Genomic DNA, 9306 nt, shown 5'->3' with positions numbered 1-9306 from the left:
ATAGTCCGGCACAGTGGACGCGTCATAATACCCATAAAACCTAGCGGCAAAACCCGAAAAATGGTTCCAATCGTTTTCCACCATTCATTTTTCCGTAGCGGATTTTAGAACTACCCCATGCAAGGTCTGTGTTTCGTGTAGGCTTACCCAGGCGTGACGTTTTGTTAACCGTGCAAATCTCTATGGGACAAGGTTATCAATATATTCCCTCCCCTGTAATTAACCCTAAAAAAATGTACCGCTAATGTGACTTTCATACAGAACTCGGTGAATGTGGGAGCAATGTGGAGGTTAAGTCTTGTTATTGCGGGTGTAATAGTAGGGATTTATTTGACTTTGACATTTTATTATCTTCGTAGTGCAGAATTAGGTAGACTTGTATTAATTGCACACCCCAGCACAGTAGGGGGAGGCGTACACCTTAAACGTGACCTCCATGATATAACATAAGAAAAAAATATTTATTAAGGTGCAGGGTGAGGAAAAACATCAATTACTCCATGCAAACTCATCGGCAAGTAGTAAGTAACATAGCAAGTAGATATTATAGCCTTTTTAGTTTTTTCTAATGTAAATCATTGATAGTGTACTTCTTGTGAGTATTCTTGTTTAGCATTTTTCAAATTACCTAGCTAGCTACCTTTGCATTAAAACATTTTTTGCCCTGGACTTGTAACTAACCTCGGGTATCTCCGTCGATTAGTAGCAAGGGTGGTTCTGTGCTATGTAGCAGATCGTAACCACTACTCCAATAAGCACACATGCATTTTGTCGCGATAAGGTAAGCCCTGTTTGCTAGCTGCTCACAAGCTATTTTGTTTAGGTCAAAGAGCTGTTGTTTGGTAGATACTTTAGAAAATTAGCTAGATTAACACTGACTGTAGGTATAGTTGAAGTCAGGAGTTTACATACACCTTAGTCAAATACATTTTAAACTCAGTTTTTCACAATTCCTGACATTTAATTCTAGTCAAAATTCCATGTCTTGGGTCAGTTAGGATCACCACTTTATTTTAAGAATGTGAAATGTCAGAATAATAGTAGAGAGAATGATTTATTTCAGCTTTTATTTCTTTCTTTCATAACATTCCCAGTGGGCCAGAAGTTTACATGCACTCAATTAGTATTTGGTAGCATTGCCTTTAAACTGTTTACCTTGGGTCACACGTTTCATGTAGACTTCCACAAGCTTCCCACAATAAGTTGGGTGAACTTTGGCCCATTCCTCCTGACAGAGCTGGTGTAACTGAGTCAGGTTTGTAGGCCTCCTTGATCGCACACACTTTTTCAGTTCTGCCCACAAGTTTTCTATGGGATTGAGGTCAGGGCTTTGTGATGTTCACTCCAATACCTTGACTTTGTTGTCCTTAAGCCTTTTTGTAACAACTTTGGAAGTATGCTTGGGGTCATTGTCCATTTGGAAGACACATTTTTGACCAAGCTTTAACTTCCTGACTCATGTCTTGATATTGCTTCAATATATCCACATACTCTTCTTTCCTCATGATGTAATCTATTTTGTGAAGTGCACCAGTCCCTTGCAAGCAAGCCTCCCCTTTTTTTCCCCTCCAAACATAACGATGGTCATTATGGCCAAACAGTTCTATATTTGTTTCATCAGACCAGATGACATTTCTCCAAAAAGTATGATCTTTGTCCCCATATGCAGTTGCAAACTGTAGTCTGGCTTTTTTATGGCGGTTTTGGAGCAGTGGCTTCTTCCTTGCTGAGTGGCCTTTCAGGTTAAGTCGATATAGGACTTGTTTTGCTGTGGATATAGATACATTTGTAACTGTTTTCTCCAGCATCTTCACAAGGTCCTTTGCTGTTGTTCTGGGATTGATTTGCACTTTTCGCACCAAAGTATGTTCATCTCAAGGAGACAGAATGCATCTCCTTCTTGAGCGGTATGACGGCTGCGTGGTCCTATGGTGTTTATACTTGCGTACTATTGTTTGTACAGATGAACGTGGTACCTTCAGGCATTTGGAAATTTCTCACAAGGATGAACCAGACTTGTGGATGTTCACAATTGTTTTTGAGGTCTTGGCTGATTTCTTTTGATTTTCCCATGATGTCAAGCAAAAAGGCGCTGAGTTTGAAGGTAGTCCTTGAAATACATCTACAGGTACACCTCCAACTGACTCAAATGATGTCAATTAGCCTATTAGAAGCTTCTAAAGCCATTGCATAATTTTCTGGAATTTTCCAAGTTGTGTAAAGGCACAGTCAACTTAGTGTATATACACTTCTGACCCACTGGAATTGTGAAATAGTCTGTCTAAACAATTCTTGGAAAAATGACGTGTGTCATGCACAAAGTAGATGTCCTAACTGACTTACCAAAACTATAGTTTGCTAACAAGAAATTTGTGGAGTGGTTGAAAAACAAGTTATAATGGCTCCAACCTAAGTGTATGTAAACTTCCGACTTCAACTGTACATGTACTTACTCACGTTAAGTAACCTTCCTTAAAAGTAAAAACAAATAAAAATCAGCATAGGCTAGCATAATGACTGTTGTGAACGTATTATTGACAAGTCCTTTGTGAGCTAGCCAGCTAGTTAACGTTAGCTCACCGTTTGTGTAGTCATACTTTTTCACATGGTGACATGCTAGCTAATGCTAGCTAACGTTAGCCCCCTAGCTAAATATCGCTTGTTGGGCTAGGTAGTTAGGCACCTTGGTTGACTAGTTGGCTACATTAGCTAGCGAACATTACACTGTATCTCAGTGGTGTAGTTGGACATTCCTGACAGGCGTACTAGGGAATGTGCCTAAAATTTGCGATTAGTGCTAACATTGTGGACCAGCTAGCGTGTCACCACCCGTGGGTTCTGGGGAAAAGACTGACTACACGAATGATGAGCAAACGTAACTAGCTAGCTAAACGTTAGCTAATTATCCCTACCCTAGTGGTCTAACATTAGCTAGCATGTTACCACGTGGAAAAGTGGCTAGCTGGCTCAAAGGACTTGTGGGCTCAATATTTTCCCCATACAAAATACAGAAATGGTTTTGTTCCACGAGTGCATCTGTTGTATATGACTTATCAAATGACAATGCTACTTAATATAATGTTTACATACCCTACATTATTCATCTCATATGTATATGTATATACTGCACTCTATATCATCTACTGCATCTTTATGTAATACATGTATCACTAGCCACTTTAAACTATGCCACTTTGTTTACATACCCTACATTACTCATCTCATATGTATATACTGTACTCGATACCATCTACTGCAGCTTGCCTATGCCGTTCTGTACCATCACTCATTCATATATATTTATGTACATATTCTTTATCCCTTCACACTTGTGTGTGTGTGTGTATAAGGTAGGGGTTTTGGAATTGTTAGGTTAGATTACTCGTTGGTTATTACTGCATTGTCGGAACTAGAAGCACAAGCATTTCGCTACACTCGCATTAACATCTGCTAACCATGTGTATGTGACAAATTAATTTGATTTGATTTGTGAAGTCCATTAGAAATGTCAACCCGGGATTGAAAGTAAGCTAGCCCAAGGCTAGTACTTTTCAGAATGGGCTAGTAGACTATGCCAAACTAGCATGGCACAGCAGTGAAATGTTGCCTTTGCAAACATTGCATGCCACAGACTTATGACCTGAATGTTACCTGGGCTAGAAGAAAAATTGTGGTCTTCTGGCCAGTGCCCAAAATCCTTATGTTCCATCCCTGCATCTCAGTACCTTTCAGATGCTACCCCTACCACTGTTGGTCCTCCTCAGGGACCTCACAGAAGAGGGTTTTAACTTTCTTGAGAATTAGAATAAGTACAGCTGTATAGCTCATCGCAATACTTAACCTCTTCGGGCAAATGGGACACTAGACTGTCCTGATCATCTTGTTTGAGCATTCCAGATGATTCCTCCATCCCACAGAAATTTCCCATCCACATATGTTAGATTTGCGTCAATTCGAATCTGGTATCAGGATAAATATGACAATGAGTCACCGATTGTATACTATGTATTTTTTATTAGCTAAGCAATAAGTGGTAAATGCAATTTTCGTATATACAGGCTCTCTGTCCCACCTCGCAGGGCAAAACAGAGAACTGACTTGTTCCTGACAAAGATATTATAATATACCCTGATGACAGTGGTAGTTCCGGCTTCCGAGCCGGCCTGTCAGAGTAGAGACTGGGCGTGGTTTAAACTTGCTCAGCCTATTGGAGGCGTTCAGGCGGGTCCCCGCCTCTTGGCGCTTCTGTTGATAGATGTAACTGTTGCTGTGAAGAACATCCATGCGCTCATGCTCGATACCGTTATCTCACACCTGGCTCCTGTTATCTAACAAAAGACCGCTTGTTCTGCAACCCCACGCTCTGAATGTGCCCCCCCAACTCATTGCACAGGTCCTGTCTTCTGTATTTTTCCATCATGAGAAAGGCCCATGGCCTTGAAACTTTTAACAATGTTTCAAGTCAGCTATGTTGCATAACACATACATACATACATCCACACAAGCCAACAGCAGATAATATTCAATCATATATATGGTAATGGCTATAATGTAAAACACAGAAACCTCATACATAGTACAATATTAGATGTGCTGATAGGTTATGGTATTTAACTATATACAGTGCCTTGCGACAGTATTCGGCCCCCTTGGAACTTTGCGACCTTTTGCCACATTTCAGGCTTCAAACATAAAGATATAAAACTATTTTTTTGTGAAGAATCAACAACAAGTGGGACACTCATGAAGTGGAACGACATTTATTGGATATTTCAAACCTTTTTAACAAATCAAAAGCTGAAAAATTGGGCGTGCAAAATTATTCAGCCCCTTTACTTTCAGTGCAGCAAACTCTCTCCAGAAGTTCAGTGAGGATCTCTGAATGATCCAATGTTGACCTAAATGACTAATGATGATAAATACAATCCACCTGTGTGTAATCAAGTCTCCATATAAATGCACCTGCACTGTGATAGTCTCAGAGGTCCGTTAAAAGCGCAGAGAGCATCATGAAGAACAAGGAACACACCAGGCAGGTCCGAGATACTGTTGTGAAGAAGTTTAAAGCCGGATTTCGATACAAAAAGATTTCCCAAGCTTTAAACATCCCAAGGAGCACTGTGCAAGCGATAATATTGAAATGGAAGGAGTATCAGACCACTGCAAATCTACCAAGACCTGGCCGTCCCTCTAAACTTTCAGCTCATACAAGGAGAAGACTGATCAGAGATGCAGCCAAGAGGCCCATGATCACTCTGGATGAACTGCAGAGATCTACAGCTGAGGTGGGAGACTCTGTCCATAGGACAACAATCAGTCATATATTGCACAAATCGGGCCTTTTATGGAAGAGTGGCAAGAAAGCCATTTCTTAAAGATATCCATAAAAAGTGTTGTTTAAAGTTTGCCACAAGACACCTGGGAGACACACCAAACATGTGGAAGAAGGTGCTCTGGTCAGATGAAACCAAAATTGAACTTTTTGGCAACAATGCAAAACGTTATGTTTGGCGTAAAAGCAACACAGCTTATCACCCTGAACACACCATCCCCACTGTCAAACATGGTGGTGGCAGCATCATGGTTTGGGCCTGCTTTTCTTCAGCAGGGACAGGGAAGATGGTTAAAATTGATGGGAAGATGGATGGAGCCAAATACAGGACCATTCTGGAAGAAAACCTGATGGAGTCTGCAAAAGACCTGAGACTGGGATGGAGATTTGTCTTCCAACAAGACAATGATCCAAAACATAAAGCAAAATCTACAATGGAATGGTTCAAAAATAAACATATCCAGGTGTTAGAATGGCCAAGTCAAAGTCCAGACCTGAATCCAATCGAGAATCTGTGGAAAGAACTGAAAACTGCTGTTCACAAATGCTCTCCATCCAACATCACTGAGCTCGAGCTGTTTTGCAAGGAGGAATGGGAAAAAATGTCAGTCTCTCGATGTGCAAAACTGATAGACATACCCCAAGCGACTTACAGATGTAATCGCAGCAAAAGGTGGCGCTACAAAGGGGCTGAATAATTTTGCACGCCCAATTTTTCAGTTTTTGATTTGTTAAAAAAGTTTGAAATATCCAATAAATGTCGTTCCACTTCATGATTGTGTCCCACTTGTTGTTGATTCTTCACAAAAAAATACAGTTTTATATCTTTATGTTTGAAGCCTGAAATGTGGCAAAAGGTCGCAAAGTTCAAGGGGGCCGAATACTTTCGCAAGGCACTGTATGTTTCCATTTTAGTAGTCAACCAAGTTACCCTAGAAATCGTGACTTTTTTTCCCGGTTGGACCGGAAACCCAGTGACAACACTCGGATCTGCAGCTTTCATTTTCCGGTGGGAAAGAGAAATACCCCTGTATTTACTAGAAAAGGTTGCTCATCCACCATAGCAGAAAAGGAAGATCCAGGTCCATCGGCAGCTGAAGAAAGGAGGAGGCTGCTGTATGCACAGTTGAAGAAAGTTCTCATTGAGGTGCATCTTGAAACATTAGCGCAGTTGAAGGTGAATTTGCTGTATATCCACAACAGGTATTCAGCATCACAGCTATCTGATAGTACTTAGGATGGAGACATGACTTCCAGACAAAGACATGTTCAACATCATTGTTGAGTACTTGGAACTAGGGCTGGGCGGTATAACGTATTTTACTATATAACAGAATTGATGCAGGACCGGTTTGGGTTTTTAATTTACCTTTTTATAACGGTATTTTTAATGTTTGGTGTGTTAAATGTGCTGTGTGTGACGTCATTTTTATAGTTTACTCTGCTACTTGAGTCATCCCTCTCCGCTCTCTCTCTCCATGTCGCTTTCCATACAGACCTAGTCCCACCCCCTATCACTCAAGGAGACAGCCTATAGGGAGGAGGTCAGAGACCTGGCCGGATGGTGCCAGAATAACAACCTATCCCTCAACGTAACCAAGACTAAGGAGATGATTGTGGACTACAGGAAAAGGAGCACCGAGCATGTCCCCATTCTCATTGACAGGGCTGTAGTGGAGCAGGTTGAGAGCTTCAAATTCCTTGGTGTCCACATCAACAACAAACTAGATTGGTCCAAACACACCAAGACAGTCGTGAAGAGGGCACGACAAAGCCTATTCCCCCTCAGGAGACTGAAAAGATTTGGCATGGGTCCTGAGATCCTCAAAAGGTTCTACAACTGCAACATCGAGACCATCCTGACAGGTTGCATCACTGCCTGGTATGGCAATTGCTCGGCCTCCGACTGCAAGTCACTTCAGAGGGTAGTGCGTACAGCCCAGTACATCACTGGGGCAAAGCTGCCTGCCATCCAGGACCTCTACACCAGGCGGTGTAGAAACTGCACTGTTGGTTAGGGGCTCGTAAGTTAGCATTTCAATGTATTCGGCGCATGTGACTAATACAATTTGATTTAAATGATGCGTTGAATGCACCATTTACCAAGGCAGAGATGAAAAGGGCAATAGGTAAGACTGGATTAACTTCGCCTGGGAAAGATGAGGTGTGCTATGATATGTTGGCCCATCTTAGTGATGAGGCACAGGATAAGGTATAGGTGTTGTACAACAGAGTGTGGGAGAAGGGGAAACTACCAGGCAGCTGGAAAGAGGCAGTAGTGGTACCAATCCGGAAGCCAGGAAGGACCCAATGAGGCAAACAAGCTATCTGCCAATAGCTTTAACCTTACATGTATGTAAGGTTATGGAAAGTATGATTACAGAAAGGCTAACTTACTTCCCGGAGAGGTGGGGACTAGTATCGTCACAGAGTGGATTCAGGAAGGGGAGGGGAACTATGGACTCAGTGCTCTTATTATAAGCAGAGGTCAGGAAGGCTCAGTGAACAAGGAGACTGTTGTAGCTGTCTTTTTTGATGTGGAGATGTGGAAGGAGGGGTTGTTAATCAAGCTTGATATTATGGCAGTAGCAGGAAGAATGTACAACTGGATTAAGGATTTCCTGTTTGGAAGGTCTGTCCAGGTGAGATTGGAGAAGTCTCTATCAGGCAGCTAGCTACCTGGTGGATAAAGGTACACTGCAGGGGAGCGCGATTAGTCCTTTGTTGTTCTCAATCACGATCAATGATGTTTACTGTCAGGTACGGCCGGATGTTAGGAGGTTGTTATTTTCAGAAGATGGGGCCTTATGAAAGAGGGGAAGAAATGTGCCATATATAGTCAGGAAGCAATTGATGAGGTAGAGCAGTTGGCATTAATGTGGGGATTCAGGTTCTCTGTAGCGAAAACTCAGTGTTCTTTACCAGGAGTAAGAATACCTCAAGGTATGCTTGAGGTTATATGGGAGAAACTTGGAGAGGTTGGGGGCCTTCAAGTTCCTTCGGGTGTGCTTTGACACTAGGCTGACCTGGGCAGAACACACATAGTGGTGTGAAAGTATAAGAAGGTGCTAAATGTGATGCACTGTCTGATGGGTGTTCCTTATTGAGGACCATGTATGGTGTATTGATCCAATCTGTAATAGACTATGGTAGTATAGAGTATGGTTCGGCAGCCCGGAGCTCATTGGAAAGGTTAGGTGTCATACAGGGGCAAGGACTCAGAATATGTAGTGTGGTGTTTCGGACGTCCCCAGTGTCTGCACTACAGGTGGAAATGAGGGATATGCCACTGCAGATTTGGAGACAGCAGTTAGCAATGAATCATTTAACTAGGCAAGTCAGTTAAGAACAAATTCTTATTTACAATGACAGCCTACCCCAGACGACGCTGGGCCAATTATCCCGATGGGACTCCCAATCACGGGAAGTTGTGATACAGCCTGGATTCAAACCAGGGACTGTAATGACACCTCTTGCACTGAGATGCAGTGCCTTAGACCGCTGCGCCACTCAGGAGCCCAAGACATGGGGTGTCTCATCCTGTGAAAGGGATTTTACAGGCATGCTGGGAGCATGAGCGAGGACAGAACACAAGCTTAGGGAGGGTGTGTAATATCCAGGCGAAGGAGATGGGACTGTATGGAAGGGAGTTTAGTCCAACAGTAGCTATACCTGTAAACCCACCATGGCTACTCCCGCCTCCAGTATTTGATCTAGAAGTGTTGGAGAGATTACGGGAAAGATAGGGAGGGAGTTGATCCATCTGATTAGTTTAATAGACGCCTGGATACTGTATCAGGACCCCCAAAAAATACAGTTTTATATCTTTATGTTTGAAGCCTTGAACTTTGCGACCTTTTGCCACATTTAAGGGGGCCGAATACTTTCGCAAGGCACTGTATATGGCAGAGCTGATGGCCATACTATTGGCCTTGCAGTGGGTGGGGGAAGTCAAGCCAGACAGAGTAGTTATT

Source organism: Oncorhynchus mykiss, chromosome 7, assembly GCF_057628025.1.
Source record: "Oncorhynchus mykiss isolate SJ-2025 chromosome 7, ASM5762802v1, whole genome shotgun sequence".
Classification (NCBI taxonomy): domain Eukaryota; kingdom Metazoa; phylum Chordata; class Actinopteri; order Salmoniformes; family Salmonidae; genus Oncorhynchus; species Oncorhynchus mykiss.
The sequence above is the reverse complement of the archived record's forward strand: the minus strand, read 5'-3'. Positions refer to the sequence as shown.